Source organism: Chiloscyllium plagiosum, unplaced genomic scaffold (assembly GCF_037043375.1).
Source record: "Chiloscyllium plagiosum isolate Xiang-an unplaced genomic scaffold, Cpla_swu_hap1 HiC_scaffold_16, whole genome shotgun sequence".
NCBI classification, from domain to species: domain Eukaryota; kingdom Metazoa; phylum Chordata; class Chondrichthyes; order Orectolobiformes; family Hemiscylliidae; genus Chiloscyllium; species Chiloscyllium plagiosum.
Genome location: NW_028270154.1, coordinates 53,010,460 through 53,030,489, shown reverse-complemented (window position 1 = coordinate 53,030,489; position 20,030 = coordinate 53,010,460). Strand labels below are relative to the sequence as shown.

The following is a 20,030-nucleotide window of genomic DNA, read 5'->3' as shown; positions in this document are numbered from 1 at the left end:
GTTTACAGCGATATGGGTCAAATGCTGGCAAATGGGACTAGATGTTTTTCAGATATCTGGGTGGCATGAATAAGTTGGACTGAAGGGCCTGTTTCTGTGGTACATCTCTATGACTCTTTGACTCTACCCACATTCAGGCTGTTACATTGGTTTAATTGCTACTATAAATAATGACAATTACTCCAGTAAATTAAAGAGATTATATTTTTAGTTATGTATTGACAATGACTTCACAAATTGCAATTGCAACCATACCAGCTTCAGGGTTGCAGCAATTGGTTTTAAAAGTAATGAGAAAACCAGCAGACTTCTTTTTGCATATATATAAATCAAAACAAACATGATGCACATAGATCTAGATGGACATGACCAAGAGTTGGAAATAAAGTATCTATCAGGAAGAAATTGCTATTCACTGCCATGTTTGGTTATTAAAAGCTTGCAGGTTGTAGGAGAAAATGAAGCAATGGTAGTAAAAAAAATCCCACAACATTTATATCCCAAGAAAGAAGAAAAATAATAGCATAAAATAAATTATAAAAAGGATGTATTTACAGGAAGGAATGTTTCCTTTTCAACGTTATTTTCAATTTTGTTTTAGAAGTGAAATTCCAAGGAAAAGGTGACTGCATAATATCAGTTTCAATATGCCACATATTATTCAGGATTTAAAGCACAATAACATGGAAATCTCAACAAAATAAATATATTTCCACAAGAACCTTTTGCATATTTATTTTAAAGCAGTTTATTATTCAATGAAAGTGCTGAAATTCTGAAATCATTTGAGTGCTCAATAGTCCACAATTTATAACTGGGATTGGGTAATAATATGCCAAATTCCAGGAATGTTCATATACAATTGTCAGAAAGCAAAAGCCAAATCATTTGAGTAATTCTTTTTTACTAACACAACTAAGCATTTTGTATTTTGGAGTAGCAAGTGCAGCACTTGACAACAAGCATTCAAACCAGTTTGACTATATATTAACGATAAACTCTCATTTGACCAAGCTGCAGAAGCTCGCTGTCACATGGGATGGAGAAATAATATAGAGGCGTGACTTTGAAAGTCTGCAGCTATCAATGAAAAGGGCACAGTAAACTCAGTAGAGAAGGAGAAAGGAATAATAAAAGGAATAGGTGAGCTGTGATTCTCATAGACATGCATCAAAATCCTCTTAAAAGAACAACAAAGCAAAGTTGCTCTTTGAAAGACCAGGACAAATCCTTACAGAATAAATGTGCCAGTTTCTTTTCAGAAATGCAATCTTAAAGATACACACAGACTCAATGTTGGTGAGAAGGTAATTTAATAAGCTCCTCCTCATTTCTGACTTAAATGGCAGACCTATTTTTTTTAAACTGTGCATCCGAGATCTAATCTATTGTACAAGGGAAAACAGTGATGTAGAATTAGGGGCACAAGAGACAATGGGTACATGACCACTCACAGTGCAAAGCATATCTTCCCCATAGCAGCCTGCACATCTTGCCAAAAACCTTAAACCTGTGTCTTGTAGTCATCATATAAGGCTGACTGCAATATTTTGTCTACCTTGTCTAAAGCTATCATTGTCTAAATTTCACATGTACAATACTATCAAATTTCCAGGGCGTTTCCTTTGTTCATAGGAGAACAACCCAAGTTTTCATCATAGCTATAATCCCACATACTTAAACCTATTCTGATAAATCACTCTGCAACTTCCCACGGACCTATAGTATCATTTCTAAAATGTGATGATCCCCAGACCAGTACAAAGTATTCCAGTTGAAGAACAGCCAGCGATTTATTTAGGCTTAGTATAACTTCCCTGTTTTTATACTCAATGCCTCCATTTTGGAAGCCCAATATCCTAAATGCTTTGCTAATTACACTCTTTGCCAATACGTCCTTCCACCGTCAAAGATTAATGCATATGAACTCCAATTTCTTTCTTGCACATCCTTCAGAAATGTTCCATTCAGCCTATACTGCCTCTGCCTAGCCCATCTGCTAAAATGCATAATCTCGCACTTCACTGTAATAAACTCCTTCTTTACCTTTCTTCTATTCGGAAAATGCTGTTGCAGTCAAATATTATCATTCTGAATGTTTGACACATCTTCAATGTTACTATCACTGGCAAATTTTGTAGGTGAACTTTGTATTCCACTGCCAAATCTATTCCTGGAGGTAGAATACAAATTGGGTGGAGCTGCAATATTGATAAAGCAAAAATAATTCCATTTTGCATATAGAAGCAGACTGATGGTTAGCCCACTACCAATGTTAGAATCTCCCTCTAAGTGTTTCTTTATTTATTTGTTAGAAAAGCTAGGACAATCACAAATATTTTGTCGGTTTCATTTTTGTATTCTCACAGCCTCATGCGAGAATGTTAATTTTACAAAAAGTGTTAAATATTGCAATGAAATGTGATAGAAATTGCATTAATCTGAATCTTTGAAATTTGTAGAGCAGATACTTGAAAGCAGGCAAATGTCATTTTGTTCCATATAATTTTTGCTCTTTTCCCTTGTCTTGAATTAATGTTTTGTATTGTCTGAAAATGAAAGGCAATTTCTGCAAGCACTTATCATCAATCGACACTTTGTAATGGTGCCAATCTCCAGACCCTGCTCTTTGCCAAAATGTTCGATATAACCCAGAATGTCCTACATACCAAACTACTTTAATATGTAGAGGAGATATTAATACTGACCTTTCTTTACTGAAAGTGTGTTTTCCGTTGACAGTGTAATTACAGCTCTACCATATGCCTGTCTGTCAAAGCAGTACAATTGGTTCCATTAGAATAAAACTGTATGGATTCCCATTCCCCTTTTCAACAAATTTTGACACTGTCATAAGCACAATTAGAAAGGAGCAGACCCATCAAGCACAAGCACATTTTTACTCTTCAAATAGTTCAGTGTAATACAAAGCAAAAAGGCTTTAGACAAGTAATTTATTATTAATCAGTACTGACAAAAAAATTTGTTTGTCTGCACTCTAGATCTGAGATTGCTGGAATTAGTCATTAACATTCACACTCTGCCATCTTGGTGTAACTATAAGGTTAGCTTTATGAGGTAAGTGCAAATGATGTCTAAAAGCCAGTTTGCTTTCTATCAATATTGTCAAGTTTTATCAGCTTCATTTCACAAATGTATTAATAAGCTGTCAAAACCTATCAAAAGCTTTCTTCAAATCAACCTCACAGACTGGAATTGTATTTAAATCAAGCAGAATACGTTGATAGACTTTATATTATTTCATTCATCCCTTTAAGGATAACTTGCAAAGGAACAGTAAAATTAATCAAAATTTAATGAATTTCTTTTAAATGAAGGCTTGAGAATGATTTATTACAAATGCCTGTACTTTTTCTTAGCCAATGATGTTTGTCACGATAAAGCACCTGCAATGGTCACGAATAAAGCACTGTCTAATATATGAAGAAATTTCTAACTTACCTTCAAATAAGAAATCTAAGCTTTGGTAAGTGGATAACTCAACTCTATTGAGCAAAGTGAAGCATTATATCAATTATAGAATCTTCTAGTGTGGAAATAGGCCATTAGGCCTAACAAGTCCACACCATCTCTCCGAAGAGCATCCCAACCAAACTCACCCCTTACCCTATTCCTGCAACCCTGCATTTCCCATGGCTAATCCACCTAACCTATACATCTTTAGACTGTCAGAGGAGACCAGAGCACCTGGTGTAAACCCACATAGACATGGGGAGAATGTGCAAACTCCACACAGTCACCTGAGACTGGGATCGAACCCAGGTCAATGCTTGACTTCCACTTGCCATCAACTATGAGACTCAAGGTATACACCACCCCTCAATAAATATGGCTCACTGGCTTGCCTTTGCTAGGCCTGCACAATTTCATTGTGTGAGATATAACTGTGGACCTGGGCTTGCTCCCTGTAAATCCCTTCCTCAGTCATCCCCTTTGAGAAAAGGTGACAACCAAGCAAGTTTCAGATGAGGAGAAAAAAGGGAGAAATAATTAATGGCTGCAAGTGCAACAAAGTCAACTGTGGGATCTTTGAGCTCTGAGAGTGGTCAAATGTGCTGAAAAATGATATCAAAGGCATTTAGATAAATTCACAATTAAAACCTATGGCTGTTTGCAATAGACCTTACCTTTAACAGCATTCAATTTAACAGGAGAAAGTAAAGATCTGAGTTCAGATGATTGTCCACATTAATGAAGTGGGTACATACTCTGCCATGAGTCACTGTCAGAGAGTACGTCTGAGTTCTACATTGTCCCAGTCAATATCTGGACAAACATCAAAGTCCCCTTGGAGCTAAAAACATTTCCCTTTGGCACTCTGTGATCTTCAGAAAACCTGCAGGTGCACGTTTGGGGAAAAGGGCATATCGGTTTTTACCTGGAATATTGTGTACAGTTTTGGTCACTGTATTTTCAAAAGGGTATATTAGCATTAGAGGCTGTTAAAAAGAGATTTACTACGTTGATACCTAGGATGGAAGGGATTGACTTATCAAGAACAGCTAAACAGCTTAGGCCTTCATTTATTAAGTTTAGAAGATTTAGGGGTGATCTATTTGAAACATACAAGATTCTGAGGGAGTTTGACAGGGTAGTTGTTGAGAAGATATTTCTACCAATGGGTGAATCTCAAACGAGGGAACATTGTTACAGAATAAGGGGCATTCATTTAAAACTGAGATGCAAAGGAATTTCTTCAGAGGGTTGTGAATGTCTGAAATGCTCTAACCTGGAGAAAAATGGAGGCTAGATCATAAAACCAATTCAAAGAAGTGGTAGACATTTTTTTTTAAATAAAGGGATATTGAGGGCTGTGAGGAGCTGGTACAAAAGAGGAATTGAGGCCTGGGGAAAATCAGTCACGAATCTTGTAGATTAGTGTGGCAGGATTGAGGGACTGAATGGCTTATTTTTTATGTCTTTATGTTCTAAGATGGCGGTCCAGAGGAGTAAGCAGCAAGCTGGAGCTGCCAGGTAACCACTCAGTCTTCCTTGTCAAGATTGTTGTTCTCTAGTTTCTCTTCATCACATCATAGAAAAACAAACTGCATATAGTTGGGGTAAGAATAGGTAATAATAGGCATACAAATAGATTTCGCAGCATTCATTAGCCACATGTTTCTGTTGTTATTAAAACCTTAGTGCAAACTCTAGAAACATTTATTCAGAATGGAATTGATTGTCCCATGAAAAAATGTGCATGTAATCAGAAGAGTAAGCATGGATATTTTAAGAAAAATATAAATTACAACTTACAAGTTAAAAGGTTTTGAAGAGGTGACAGACAGGGTTGATGAGCGGAAAGCTGCAGATATGGTGTGCACAGGCTTCCATGACATGTTTGACACAGTAACACACAGTAGACTTTTAAGGGAAGTTATAGATCATGGAATAGAAGGGACAGTTGCAACATGGATACAAAATTGGCTGAGGAATAGGAAATAGAGAGTAAGAAAGATGAATAGTTTTCAGGCCAGAAGGAGGTTTATACTGGAGTTCTGCAAGGGTTGTTAATGGGATCCTTGCTTTTCAAAATATAGATCTAGATTTTTACATGTAGGGGATAATTTCTAAGTTTGAAGATGATGCACAACTTGGGAGATGTGTAAACTGTGGGGAGGACTGTGGGGGGAGGAGGCGGCTATGAAGGTTTGGAATGCACTACCTGGAAGTGTGGTGGAGGCATGTTCAGTTGAGACTTACATAAGGGTACTGGATAATTATAGAAATATTGTGCAGGTTTACAGAGAAAAGGCAATAAATTGGCACAAAGTTAAAATATTCAGAGAGCAGACACAATGGACTGATTAGCCTCCTTCTACACTGTAGTATTTCTGAGATTCTGTAACAATTTTTCTCCATTCCCCATTGTCCACATTGTTCAAAGGCTTGGACAATTCCATCTGAGCAGATTTAAATAAGCCCACAATAAAGGTGAGAGATCCCTCATTAAAACTATGTTAAAAGCAGGAAGAATTTATTTAAAATGCTAAAAGCTGAAATCATGCGGGATAAAAAAAACTAAAGAAACAGGGGCATTATCAAAGCAGCAGGCAATGAAAATTATCTATTAAAACCTGTGAAAGAATTGAGATTAATTTATTGATGCATGAACAGCAGGGGCAGGGGGTCATTCAGTAATACTGAGCTTAAGACAGGAAGATCAATACAGTGGGATTTATCATCAAAGCTGTCAAAGAAATAGGAATCGTTTATTAAGGCCACAAACCTTAGGATTCATCCAGTAAAGTTAAAAAAGTAGGAATCCTCAATTTCAGCTGCAAAATATGGGAATTCCCCCATTTTAGCCATTAGAATTCAGAATCTTCCAGTTTAGCTGATAATTTGGGAATCCCCCATTTTAGCCATGAGAAGGTGGATTCCTTCATTTTGGCGCAAAATGTTGGAAAACTTTCCAATATAGCTGCACAAAGCAGCAGCACAACCATCACTGCAAACTAAAAGCCTTTTTTCAGCCTGGAAAGTAAGTATTTAACATTAGGAAGACATAGCATCACAAATAAAATTACCAGAAAGATTTAATTCCAGAGATGAGATAAATAGAACACAAAATTATTCATCTTGAAAAACCAAATCTTAAAATATAGATAAGTTTCAAATTTGATGCTAAATCAGAAGTTGAACAAGTAAATACACTTCAGTATACAATTGTGATCATAACCGATAATGTTTTGGCTCAATGAGATATAAAATAAGTGACATATACTTTTGTAGATATACTGAAGATCTGTAACAATTACTTTAATCTCAGAACAAACAGCTTTTTTTTTCAAAGGTTAAGATTAAACAGAAGCTTCAAGGGAAATCCACAGATAATTTTAAGAATGAAATCTACAAATTAGTGAAAAATAAAATTGTGGTGATTTAAAGTCAGAATTCATAAGCCACAGAACTTTTCTCAGAAAATTTTAGAATAACACCTTCGCATCCTGACTGTGTGGAAACAGGCCATTTGGCCCAATGAATCCACACCAACCCGCCAAGAGCATCCGACCCGACCCAGCCCCCTACCCCATCCCTGTAACCCTGCATTTCCCATGGCTGACGCACATAACCTACACATCCCTGAACACTATGAGTAATTTAGCATGGCCATTCCACCTAACTTGCACCTCTTTGGACTGTGGGAGGAAACCAGAGCACCCAACGGAAATCCACACTGACGCAGGGAAAACATGCAAACTCCATGCAGAGAGTTGCCTGAGCACACAAACAGTGACCCAATGAGTCTTTGTCAAACTTATATTCAAAAGAAGATTTGACACTAAATAAAGTTATTCAGTATGTGAGTATAGCAAAACACACAGAAATCAGTTTAAGAGGGAAAACACTTGACACAGGAGATCAGCAGAATTCATTTAGTTCTAAAGGCACAACTCCATAGAAGACAAATGTTATAACCCAGTACAGAGCACAGGACAGCCACCATACATTAAAAGGTGAAAGTGAGGACTGCAGATACTGGAGATTAGAGTCGAGAGTGCAGTACTGGAAAAGCACAGCAGGTCAAGCAGCATCTGAGGAGCGGGAGAGTTGACATTAAAATTTCTTGTCAGTGCTATGAAGCAAAGACGCCTCACAAACACAGACAGCGCCCAGATATTAAAAGTAAATATTTTACCTATAGTATAATGAGATCACTTTCAACAAATGTGCCAAAGTAAGATACAGTTACAGAACAGCAAGAAGTAAATAGTTACCCACACAAAGTGGTTAATAGATGGTAGAAAAAAATGTATTTGTAGGAGAAATAAGTAATCCGGGACTATCCATTTTGGTCAGTTAATGTCTATATCAATAAACATTTCATGAATTTCAAGTTAGAAAACAGGGAAAGTGTCATTATTATTATTATTATTATTATTTGAGAACTTAAATTTAAAGTGGAAGAAAACTGGATTTTTGTTTTTCAGTTGAGAAGATCTGCCTTTTTATAAGGGCAGAGGAAAATGAAAATTGTGCTAAATCAAACCAGGTTTTACTCTGGAATCTAACTTACCCATAATCCCCATCAGCTGCAATCAAAACACTATTTTATGAGGTAATGAGTAAAGGTTAAGAAACTGTCTCCAGCTAACAACAATATAATTATATTTTCTAAGGGGTGCAGTACTCAACTGTGCTGCAAGCAACTCTCCAATATAAGGGACACCAATTTGTTCAAAACGTATACATACTTCACAATCAGGAAATCTCACTCAAGAGTGTGAATATATATTTCATCTTCGGTTCTCTTCAACTGGTGAGAGGAGTTCATCTAGTTAAGTGCAATAACCAACTGTTCCAAGAGCAGCTAGTCATGGTACAAAAGATGAAAGGAACAAAACCTATGGTCCAATTGATCCAGGGCAACTGGGAAAGCATATCAGAAGACCTGCTAGACTCATGGTGGAACCTAAATGGAATTTATTGAGATTAGCTATGTTGGCATAAGAAATTTGCTTCAAAACGTAGAAGCCTGCAACTATACTGAACCGATAGAAATGTTTTTCACTAATATCAATATTGAAGAGCATTTAGATTGCAAGCATCAGCAAGGTTTGTGAGCAAATACAAGAAATCAGATGCTGTCACTTTAAAAAGATTATTTTGTCCTGAGTTTCTTTGAACATAGTTTGTAAAAGCAGCTGGACCAAACTGGCTCCTGAAAACAGCTTAAGTAAACCATTTAGGAGGCCTTTAGGTTTGTTTTAAAACAGTTGTAAAAATGGAAGGGGAATGGTCAGCTCTCACAGACCAGGCTTTCTAGTTTTTTTAGCTGTAGCAGTCAGAAGGTGTTTGGGGTCACATAAGTGTTGGAAACTTCAGTTAATGATTCCTAGCTGCTACTTTCTCTGAAATCTCTCTTGATGTTGTTTCCTCCTGGATTGGAGAACTGCAAGTAAGAATCTGTGTCTGAATTTACCATTTTGCCAAAGGGTGTGCTTATGGGATGTTACTATGTTGGAAAGTTAATTAGTCATGGGTACTGTATCTATTATTTAGTTACATTTTCCAATAGCTGTTGTTATAAATTTCTCTTTCTTTTGTTTGCATTTTAACTGTAGCGTTTAAATAATTGTGTTTTGCTTAACTTTGAGTATTTTGACCAGTCACATCCCATCTAGAATGCCCACCTCACATTTGCCTTTAAGATAAGAAAAGTTTTGAGTCTCGGCTAATTTCTTAAAATATTTTGAGGGGATCTGGTCTGGTCGGTAACAATGAGCATTATGTCTGATGTAATTCAGACAGCAAATAGTTTGGTGAACAAATTGTACTGACAGATTCAAGTTTGATTTTAAATGCCGAGGTGACCCCCAGAAGAGAAAATTCAAACAGAGAATTTCATTCTCCTTTCTTCTCAGGAAGAATTCTCAGTAACAATAATAGAGATTGTGCCAAGAAAAGCAAACTCCGAAAATAGCAGAACTGAAGAAGTGAACATGTTGCTTTCACGAATAATGCTTTCATGAATAATCACTGACAGCAACTAAGCAAAAGATAAAAATCAGCAGCATGCTGGCTCCTACCCAGGATTCCAATGGTCCAGTATTCCTTAAGGCAAATTCTACAGAGTCTTGTGGCCTGGGATTCCAATGGTGACTTGCTTCAGTGGTGGCTTCAGTGACAAGGTGAGTCCTTGATGTGTCACTGGCGGATGGTGGTCCGGCCCGGGATACCAACAGCCTGAGGTTTGAGATTTTGATGTCAAGAGAAAGTGAGGCCTGCAGGTGCTGAAGATCAGAGTCGAAAAGTGTGGCTCTGGAAAAGAATAACAGGTCAGGCAGCATCTAAGGAACATGAGAATCAACATTTCGGGCATAAGCCTTTGATGAAGGGCTTAAGCCCGAAACGTCGATTCTTCTGCTTCTTGGATGTTGCCTGACTTGCTGTGCTTTTTCAGCGCTACACGTTTTGACTGTGATGTCAGCTTTCTGCAGTGGTAGAGAGTGTGGTTCCTCTCTTTTCCTTATTACCAGTGAGCCATGAGTTGAGCAAAGATGGACTTTGTCTTAATTTTTTTTATATATATATGACTTCCGTTGGTAACATAGGTGCCTGGACATGGCAACTTTAGCACTGTATCTTTTCTAAAAATACAAGTGAAAATAAATTACTATTCTATTCTATTCTAAATTTAAATCAATCAAGTTATATTAGAATGTTTCCATTCTTCAGCATGGACTTACAGACAAATTGAGACTAAACATTTGCTGATACAGATTGACGACGTGGTGTATGTGACTCGATGGAAGCCATAGATGAGAAGGATGACCAATGTCCTACAAATCAGGATATTGTAAAGAAGATACTGCTGTTAGGATATAACAGAGAAGAGATCATCTGTTTCTTCAGGGCAGCCATCCACTGAGAAGTAAATCAATGAGATTAGAGGCCTTTGACTTAGTGTGAAGGATCAGTTGCGGGTTTCAGTAGAGAAGCTGGCCTCTGTGAAGAAAATTCAAAAGATTAACAGTAATCCAGTTTAATGGGACTTTCAGACCCCAGACTGTGAGGACAAAAATCAAAGTCAAGACTCTTCAACCCAAAGATGTACCAATCTTCCAAGTCCAAAGAGAATGTATTCTGAGAAAATAGTGACACATTCAGACTGCCTAAATTCATGAAGTCAAGAGACTTGATGGAGAATAGGATGGTGATATTATAATTAATAAAAACAAATGCATAATATTAGTAATGAATAAAATCATTTGGGAAATGTTTCGCAGGGGTGTAAGCATCGGGAAGGGTGAAAACTGAGAAAAGCCTTAAGCGCTCAATCTATGATGATGTCGTAGGACTTGTGGAAAAAGCAGCTTAGGATCTTTAAAGAATAGGACAAAATATCCACATCCTCCACATAGTTTCTCTATCAATCATATCAATCTAGCCTGTAGTTTGTTGATAACACACAATAAATGATTTGCTCATTACAAGAGCCTCCTTTAGTTAGTAAGTTGTGCTCTTCTACTGTACAAAAAAAGGTTCTTAAGATCCTTATACTTAAAGGCAGCAAATTTATCCCAAGGTGAGATGAAGGCATAGTTTGACTGAACATATGAACATTCTAGCCGAATCTGTCTTCATACTTTTGTGACTACCTTTATTTAAGTTAGGGCACTAGTTTTGAATCTTTTTCACTATCAAACTTATGATCAAATTCTATCATGTTGTGGTCAATTTTGCCTAAAAGATCATTTACTATGAATATTTATGTCTGTCTCATCGCACATTGCCAGTACTAAAGTAACCTCCTTCCTGGCTGGTTCCAAAATGTATTTTTTAATGAAACTATTCCAAATACACTCCATGAATTCATCAGTCAGGCTACCCCTGTCAATTTAATATGTCAAATCTCAGGGCAAATAAACACTGTCCCCCTTACTAGACCTGTTCCTTTTATATTTATACACTCTGCTAAAGATACTTTGTGGGGCCTATAAACTATGCCCAACAGTGACTTTTTTCCTTTTTTATTTCTTACCTCCACCTAAAATGGGTTTTTATCTTGATCTTCTGAACCAATATAATTTCTCAGGACTGTACTAACCTCATTCTTTGTTAAGACCATAAGACCATAAGACCATGAGACATAGCAGTGGAAGTAAGGCCATTCGGCCTATCGAGTCCACTCCACCATTCAATCATGGTTGATGGGCATTTCAACTCCACTTACCCGCATTCTCCCCATAGCCCTTAATTCCTTGTGACATCAAGAATTTATTAATCTCTGCCTTGAAGACATTTAGCGTCCCGGCCTCCACTGCACTCTGCGGCAACGAATTCCACAGGCCCACCACTCTCTGGCTGAAGAAATGTCTCCGCATTTCTGTTCTGAATTTACCCCCTCTAATTCTAAGGCTATGTCCACGAGTCCTAGTCTCCTCGCCTAACGGAAAAAAATTCCTAGCGTCCACCCTTTCCAAGGGATGTATTATCTTGTAAGTTTCTATTAGATCTCCCCTTAATCTTCTAAACTCCAATGAATACAATCCCAGGATCCTCAGCCATTCCTCGTATGTTAGACCTACCATTCCAGGGATCATCCGTATGAATCTCCGCTGGACACACTCCAGTGCCAGTATGTCCTTCCTGAGGTGTGGGGACCAAAACTGGACACAGTACTCCAAATGGAGCCTAACCAGAGCTTTATAAAGTCTCAGTAGCACAACGGTGCTTTTATATTCCAACTCTCTTGAGATAAATGACAACATTGCATTCGCTTTCTTAACCACGGACTCAACCTGCCTGTTTACCTTTAGAGAATCCTCAACTAGCACTCCCAAATCCCTTTGTACTTTGGCTTTACGAGTTTTCTCACCGTTTAGAAAGTAGTCCATGCTTGTATTCTTTTTTCCAAAGTGCAAGACCTCGCATTTGCTCACATTGAATTCCATCGGCCATTTCCTGGACCACTCTCCCAAACTGTCTAGATCCTTCTGCAGCCTCCTCACTTCCTCAGTACTACCTGCCTGTCCACCTAACTTTGTATCATCGGCAAACTTCGCTAGAATGCCCCAAGTCCCTTCATCCAGATCATTAATATATAACGTTAACAGCTGCGGCCCCAACACTGAACCCTGCGGGACACCGCTCGTCACCGGCTGCCATTCCGAAAAAGAACCTTTTATCCCAATTCTCTGCCTTCTGTCAGACAGCCAATCCTCAATCCATACCAGTAACTCACCTCCAACAACATGGGCCCTCACCTTGCTCAGCAGCCTCCCATGTGGCACCTTATCAAAGGCCTTTTGGAAGTCTAGATAGACTACATGCACTGGGTATCCCTGGTCTAACCTACTTGTCACCTCTTCAAAGAATTCCAACAGGTTTGTCAGGCACGACCTCCCCTTACTAAATCCATGTTGACTTGTTCTAATCCGACCCTGCTCTTCCAAGAATTTAGAAACTTCATCCTTACTGATGGATTCTAGAATTTTACCAACAACCGAGGTTAGGCTAATTGGCCTATAATTTTCCATCTTTTGTCTTGATCCTTTCTTGAACAAGGGGGTTACAACAGCGATCTTCCAATCATCGGGACTTTCCCTGACTCCAGTGACTTTTGAAAGATCTCAACCAGTGCCTCTGCTATTTCCTCAGCCACCTCCCTCAGAACTCTAGGATGTAGCCCATCGGGGCCAGGAGATTTATCAATTTTAAGACCTTTTAGCTTTTCTAGCACTTTCTTTTTTGTAATGGCAACCATACTCAACTCAGCCCCCTGACTCCCTTTAATTGTTTGGTTATTACTCATGTCTTCCACTGTGAAGACTGACGCAAAGTACTTGTTAAGTTCTCCTGCTATTTCCTTATCTCCCATCACTAGGCTTCCAGCATCAGTTTGAAGTGGCCAATGTCTACTTTTGCCTGTCATTTGTTTCTTATGTATTGAAAGAAACTTTTACTATAATTTCTAATATTACTGGCTAGCCTACCTTCATATTTGATCCTCTCCTTCCTAATTTCCCTCTTTGTTATCCTCTGTTTGTTTTTGTAGCCTTCCCAATCTCTGATTTCCCAGTGCTCTTGGCCACTTTATAAGATCTCTCTTTTTCTTTAATACATTTCCTGACTTCCTTTGTCAGCCATGGCTGTCTAATCCCTCCCCGGATAATCTTTCATTTCTTGGGGATGAACCTCTGTACAGTGTCCTCAATTATACCCACAAACTCCTGCCATTTTTGCTCTACTGTCTTCCCCGCTAGGCTCTGCTTCCAGTCTATTTTCGTCAGTTCCTCTCTCATGCCCTCATAATTATCTTTATTTAACTGTAACACTATTACATCCAATTTTGCCTTCTCTCTTTCAAACTGCAGACTGCACTCTACCATATTATGATCGCTGCTTCCTAAGTGTTCCCTTACTTTAAGATTTTTTATAAAGTCTGGTTCATTATATAACACTAGGTCCAGAATAGCCTGCTCCCTTGTGGGCTCCATGACAAGCTGTTCCAAAAAGCCATCCTGTAAGCATTCCATGAATTCCCTTTCTTTGGATCCACTGGCAACATTATTTACCCAGTCCACCTGCATATTGAAGTCTCCCATGATCACCGTGACCTTGCCTTTCTGACATGCCTTCTCTATTTCCCGGTACATGTTGCGCCCCTGGTCCTGACCACTGTTAGGAGGTCTGTACATAACTCCCATTATGGGTTTTTGCCTTTGTGGTTCCTCAATTCCACCCACACAGCCTCACATCATCCGACGCTATGTCATTCAATACCATAGATTTAATTTTGTTCTTAACTAACAAGGCAACCCCACCCCCTCTGCCCACCTCCCTGTCTTTTCGATAAGTTGAAATCCTTGGATGTTTAACTGCCAGTCCTGACCCTCCTGTAACCATATCTCTGTGATGCCTACCACATCATAATCATTCACGATGATCTGTGCCATTAGTTCAGCTGCTTTGTTACGAATGCTACAAGCATTCAGGTAAAGTGCCTTAATGTTAACTTTCTTATCATTAGAGATATTGGAAGTCATAAGATGTCCTGAGTATCCTTCCTTTTTGCTGCATTGCCAGTCTGCCTCAAGTTTAAATCCGCCTGCACATATGCTATCCTGTTGCTTATCTTTCCATTTAACTCCATACTCCCTATCGCTTTCACTTTCCCTTCCCCCCAACTCAGAAGTTTAAAGTCCTACTGACCACCCTATTTATCCTCTTGGCTAGAACATTGGTACCTGATCGGTTCAGGTGGAGACCATCTCAACGGTACAGATCCCCCGGTTCCAAAACTGATGCCAATGCCCCATGAAGTGGAATCCCTCTTTCCCACACCAATCCCTTAGCCACGTGTTTACTTCCCTAATTTTCTTATCCCTATGCCAATTGGCATGTGGCTCGGGCAGTAATCTGGAGATTATGACCCTTGAGGACCTGTACTTCAATTTCCTTCCTAGTGCTTGATAATCCCCAAACAGGTCCTCCACCCTATCTTTGCCTATGTTGTTAGTCCCAATGTGGACCACAACAACTGGATCCTCCCCCTCCCGCTCCAATATCCTTTCAAGCCGGTCGGAGATGTCCCGCACCCTGGCACCGGGCAGGCAACACACCATGCAAGACTCCCGATTCGGCTTGCATAGGATACTATCTGTCCCCCTAATTATAGAATCCCCTATAACAACTACTTGTCTTATTGCTCCCCCCTCTTGAATGGCCTTCTGCACCATGATGCCGTGGTCAGCTTGCTCATCCTGTCCAGAGCCCTTTTCCTCATCCGTACAGGGAGCAAGAATCTCATACCTGTTGGACAAGGTCAAGGGCTAAGGCTCCTGCACTCCTGAACTCAGGGTCCCCCTACCTGCATCACTTACAGTCACATTCTGATGTCCCTGATCACTAACTGAATGTGAATTACTTAATCTCCCAGGTGTGACTGCCTCCTGAAACAAAGCGTCCAGGTAACTCTCCCCCTCCCGGATGTGCCGCAGTATTTGAAGCTCAGATTCCAGATCATCAACTCTGATCCAAAGTTCTTCCAGCAACCAACACTTGCTGCAGATGTGGTCACTGCCATTCACAATGGGATCAGCCAGCTCCCACATCATATAGCTACAGCACATCACCTGCCCAGCCATCTCTGCTTAGTTAATTACTTTATTACTTTGTATTGGTTTGAGTTAAAATACTTTCTGATACCTCTCTGCTATAGTCTTTTTCTAAAAAATTAATAGATAAACCAAAAAAGTAAATTTTTAACCAGTCACTGATAAAGAAATAGAAAATACTTACCTTAACAAACCAGAGTCTTGGGTTTAGCCACCTTCCTGATTTATATACTCACTGCTTTCCTTCCTGTATGATGATACTATGGCTTTAAGAATGCATTTTGTCCTATCTTCAGAAGAGATGTTGAAACAGAGGAAACAGGTAGTCTGTTCAAACCCAATCAAGTAAACAGCTTGTAAGGCCTTGGGGCTTTTTTTAAAAGTTGGAACTATAAAAGCAGCACGAAGAGGTGACAAAGTTAAGAATCACTTTGTCCAACAGGTTTATAGTCCAATAGGTTTAATTGGAAGCACTAGCTTTCGGAGCACTGCTCCTTCATCAGGTGGTTGTGGAGTACACGATTGTAAGACACAGAATTTATAATAAAAGTTTACAGTATGATGTAACTGAAATTATACATTGAAAAATACCTTGATTATTTGTTAAGTCTCTCATCTGTTAGAATGACCATGTTAGTTTCTCTTCTTTCAGATGTAAATCACAAAACTTTTTTTAAAAAGTGATTTACATATGAAAGAAGAGAAACTAACAAGTCATTCTAACAGATGAGAGACTTAACAAACAATCAAGGTATTTTTCAATGTATAATTTCAGTTACTTCACACTGTAAACTTTTACTATAAATTCTTTGTGTTACAATTGTGTACTCCACGACCATCTGATGAAGGAGCAGCGCTCCGAAAGTTAGTGCTTCAAATTAAACCCATTGGACTATAACCTGGTGTTGTGTGATTTTTAACTTTGTAAACCCCAATCGAACACTGGCATCTCCAAATCATGAATAGGTAGAGTCAGGTTCCCACAGAACCAGGGTTTCAGTTCAGCTGTCAGTAGTTGTTGGGGTGGAAGCTGTTCCATCTTTCTCTCTGTTACAGCAAAAAGCTGGAGTTCTCTTTCTGCTGCCAGAATTGCATGTGAGACAATCTATTTTACTAAACTTGCCATTGCTAAGGGTGCGTTTAAGGGATGTCACTATATTGGAACAGTTGCTAATTAGCATATAAATAAACTATTATTCTGTTTCCAATAGAGTTCATGTTATATCATTTCTTCTTCCTTTGTCTTTTAAAGGGGGATAAGAATAAAGTGAGCTTTGTGACCAATCAAATTATATCTAGAACACAGCAGCTTACATTTGCCTTTAAAGAAGATAAAAGTTAAGATCTCGGCTATCTCCTTGATATGTATGAAGGGGGTTTGGTCTGATCTATAACAAACTGGGGGCTTTTGTCAGGATCCAATTTCAGGTTGAGTTTAGGATTATTGGAATCGAAGACAGTGACTGTTGATTTATTTTTATTTCAGGTGTTACATTTGATTGGTTTAAAGAGAGTCCCTTGTGTAATAATGGCTTTTTCAGTCACTAAGTTTTCTGGGCATAGACAAGCCACTTTGGGTAGTTTACAGAAAATGAGCAAGGCAAAACTTTTAGAATTGGCAAGAAGTTGGAGTTGCCTATGGCTGTATGGAAAGGGGAGAATATTATAATAATGGCTCTGCATTTACAATTGTCAGGAATGCAGTCAGAATCATTGGAAATGGCTAAAATTCAATTGCAAATAAAATAGCTTGAACTAGAGACAATGGTAAGGGAAAAGAAAAAGAAAGAACAGCCATCGCAGAGCAAAAAGGGAAAGAAAGAGAGACAGAAGCGAAAGAGAGAAAGATAACTGCAGTGGAAATAAGAGCAAAAGAATGAAAACAGCTTGAATGTGAACAGGAAATCAAACAAATTAAGTTACAATTAAAAGCAGAAGAAAGGGAGAAATAAAGCATTTTTGAACTTCAGAAGTTAGAAACAAAAGAAGAAAGTAGACTTAAAATGACAAAGGTGGAAACTAGGAGTAGCGATGGGGACAGTGATAAAGAGCAAACCTGCCGTAGCTAAGAGCATCATGGGGATCTGTTTAAGTATGTCCAAGCATTGCAAATTTTGATAAGAAGGAAATAGAAGCTGTTTTCATTTCATTTGAGAAAGTAGCTCAACAAATGAATGAACGTTGACCATGTGGATGTTACTGATTCAAAATTGGTATGTAGAACAAGTGAAGTACTTGCGTCACTATCACAGGAGGTACCTGGTGAGCACAAAGAGGTTAAAAAAAGCCATCTTCAGTGCTTGTGAACTAGTGCCAGAAGCCTACAGGAAATATTTTAGGAATTTAAGATGGGAACATGGTCAAATATACACAGAGTTTGAAAGGATCAAACAAAGTAATTTTGATAGGTGGATAAGGGCATTGAAAATATATCAAACATATGACAGTCTTAGAGAGACTATTATTTTCGAGGATTTCAAAATTTCACTTCCTGTAGTGAGAACTCATGTGGTAGAGTAGAGACTGCAAGATTAGCTGCTGAAATGGCACATAATTATGAATTGGTTCATAAATCAAAGTTTGGCTTCTGGCATCAATTTAAAACTGTGAAGGATAGAAATTGGGACAAAGAGAAATCCTCAGGTAGTAAAGGAAAAGGAGATCTCATTGAAGATAGTAAAGATAGTTTACCACAAGTTAAAAAAAAATCCCCCGAGGGGAGAAAAGAAGTAAAAATGCTGAAATGTTTTCACTGTAATAAAGTAGGACACATGATGTCACAGTGTTGGTGGTTTAAGAAAAGCACTAGGAAGATGGATGTGGTAAAACAGGATAAGTCAGCGGGATTTATTAAAGTGGTAAAGGAAAGAACAGTGAAAGCTAAAGAGCTACGCAAGAATGAACAGCTTGGTCATGGGTTGATTAATAAGAAAATACCAAATGTCTTTAAATACTTTATCTGTGTGGGTAGGACTGACTCGTGTGTACCAGGAGGAGTAGGTGCAGGAGATACAGGAGATATAAGAGATACAGGAGCAATTCAATCATTGATGGTGGGAGATGAGGAGATATGTAATTCAAAATGAGTATTGCCAGAAGATGTGGTAATATGTGGGATTCATGGTGAGAAGAGTAGTGTTCTATTGTATGGGGAGAGGTTGGTGGGTGTGGTGAGAAGTAGTGAAATGGTGATAGGAGTAATCGGGAAATTCTCTGTTCTGGAATGTGTCCTTAGGAAAGATATAGATGGATCACAGGTGGGAGTGATGTCGACTGTGGGTTGAAAAGCCAGTAGAGAATCAGACAACTGAGGTGTTACAGGAAGTATATCCTGGGATTTTTCCTGACTATGTGATAACAAGATCACGAAGCCACAGAAGGAGAAATTAGACCAAAGATAAAAAAAATTGAAGTTCATTTATCAGGAACTACGTTTGATCAAATGTTTCAAAAGAAACAAGGACAGATGAAAGACATTTTCAGTTCAGATACACTAGTTGAATTGCAACAAAAGGTTGAAAAAATAAAGCAGCTGTATCAAAAAACATACAGATAAGAAGAATCTAAGTGTATCCCAGAATGTTACTGCCTTAAAAATGAAGTCTTGATGAGGAAATGGAGACCATAATATATTCAGGCAGATGAAATATACGCAGAAGCTCATCGTGTTGTATAATGATTATAGGAATGAGGTGTTGTAGGTAGCACATGAGGTACCACTAGGAGGCCATTTGGGAGTACAGAGAATTCAAGCCAAATACAAAAACATTTTTATTGGTCTGGACTGAATAGAGATGTGATTGAGATTTGCTGAATATGTCACACATGTCAGGTAATAAGAAAGCTCAGACAGTGATAAAACCAGAACTATTAGTACCTATTGCAGCATTTGAAGACCCTTTCACAAGAGTCTTACTTGATAGTGTAGGACCACTCCCTAAAACAAAAATGGGAATCAATATTCGTTGACAGTAATGGATATGTCGACTAGATTTCTGGATGCCATTCCATTACATAATATCACAGGTAGAAGGATTGTAGAAGAACAACTCAATTTTTCTTATGAGGTATGGACTAGCCACAGAGATACAATCAGATCAAGGGTCAAATTTTACATCAAAATTGTTCAAGCAAGTTATGGACTGCTTAGGATTAAAACATTTTAAATTAACTGTGTACTATCCAGAATTACAAGGAGCATTAGAATGGTTGCATCAAACTTTAAAGATCGTGTTGAGGGTTTATAGTCTCGACGATTCAGAAATTGGATAATGGACTTACATTTGTATTTGTTTAAGTAGTGATGCACCTAATGAATCAACTAAATTCGGTCTATTTGAATTCGCTTTTGGATGTAAGGTGAGAGTACCACTGAAATTAGTTAAGGAAAATTGATAAGTCAGAGTTCAGAGACTATGGACCACATGTCAAATTTTAAAGTAA

General features: G+C 38.4%; 1 protein-coding gene and 1 long non-coding RNA gene across 19 annotated transcripts in view; one reads left to right on the top strand and one right to left on the bottom strand.

Annotated features, from left to right (window-relative positions):
- LOC122556701 (uncharacterized) overlaps positions 1 to 20,030 on the top strand; it is a 270,756-nt gene that overhangs the window by 62,523 nt on the left and 188,203 nt on the right. For 3 of the 18 annotated variants that reach the window (XR_015759764.1, XR_015759762.1, XR_015759775.1), the window contains 2 exons: positions 3,003 to 3,078; positions 3,381 to 3,487. The exons of 9 other annotated variants lie outside the window; for them this stretch is intronic. The gene's annotated coding sequence lies outside the window, so the exon portion shown is untranslated. Of the gene's footprint in view, positions 1 to 3,002; positions 3,079 to 3,380; positions 3,488 to 4,954; positions 4,994 to 9,389; positions 9,657 to 10,247; positions 10,355 to 15,409; positions 16,050 to 20,030 lie in introns of those variants that run through there. 6 more of the 18 variants (XR_015759768.1, XR_015759763.1, XR_015759767.1 and 3 more) reach the window with 5 other exon arrangements.
- Positions 1 to 20,030, bottom strand: part of LOC122556702 (uncharacterized) — a 152,900-nt gene that overhangs the window by 63,766 nt on the left and 69,104 nt on the right. The gene's annotated exons all lie outside the window — the stretch shown is intronic.